The 701-nt window shown below is 50.4% G+C and overlaps 2 non-coding genes across 2 annotated transcripts; both read left to right on the top strand.

Moving 5' to 3' along the window:
• The first annotated feature begins 190 nt into the window (after positions 1-190).
• Positions 191-309, top strand: LOC111652537 (5S ribosomal RNA). The gene has a single exon (XR_002760606.1). It is a non-coding gene; the product is annotated as a 5S ribosomal RNA (ribosomal RNA).
• Positions 310-579: 270 nt separating this feature from the next.
• On the top strand, positions 580-698 carry LOC111652536 (5S ribosomal RNA). The gene has a single exon (XR_002760605.1). It is a non-coding gene; the product is annotated as a 5S ribosomal RNA (ribosomal RNA).
• The last annotated feature ends 3 nt before the right edge of the window (positions 699-701 follow it).

A 701-nucleotide genomic window follows, 5' to 3' on the forward strand; every position in this document is an offset into this window, starting at 1 on the left:
TTTAAATCATCCTCATCATTGCTGCTGTTAGAAAGCTCAGTGACAATAAGTGCACTGACAGCGACAGGTCTGGACTTTACGGGGACCACGGGTGGAGCGGAGTTTGGTTCACGTGCGAAATATGCCTTAGCTTCGTGCATGAAGGACATGATCATCATGTTTAAAGAGGGTATTTGTCGCGCTCCCTCTCGCTTACGGCCATACCACTCTGCACACGCCCGATCTCGTCCGATCTCGGAAGCCAAGCAGGGTCGGGCCTGGTTAGTACTTGGATGGGAGACCGCCTGGGAATACCAGGTGCTGTAAGCTTTTTCGCATCTCTGTGCAATCAGCAGAGGACGCTGCTGCTCCTGCTTCAACAACCTGTTACTCTGCACCTGGCTGCACTTTTGGGGACGGCACAGATCACAATGTAAAGACACTTTTGTATTAAAATGTTACAAAGTTGACATGTTGAGAGCCAAAGCAACAAGCAAACGCTGAAAAGGAAAGGCTCCTGCGCTAGACATAAACACGTAGCTTCGTGCATGAAGGACATGATCATCATTTTTAAAGAGGGTATTTGTCGCGCTCCCTCTCGTTTACGGCCATACCACTCTGAACACGCCCGATCTCGTCCGATCTCGGTAGCTAAGCAGGGTCGGGCCTGGTTAGTACTTGGATGGGAGACCGCCTGGGAATACCAGGTGCTGTAAGCTTTT

Source organism: Seriola lalandi, unplaced genomic scaffold, assembly GCF_002814215.2.
Source record: "Seriola lalandi dorsalis isolate HSWRI2012SDOR001 ecotype SW California unplaced genomic scaffold, Sedor1 jcf7180002054028, whole genome shotgun sequence".
NCBI lineage: Eukaryota > Metazoa > Chordata > Actinopteri > Carangiformes > Carangidae > Seriola > Seriola lalandi.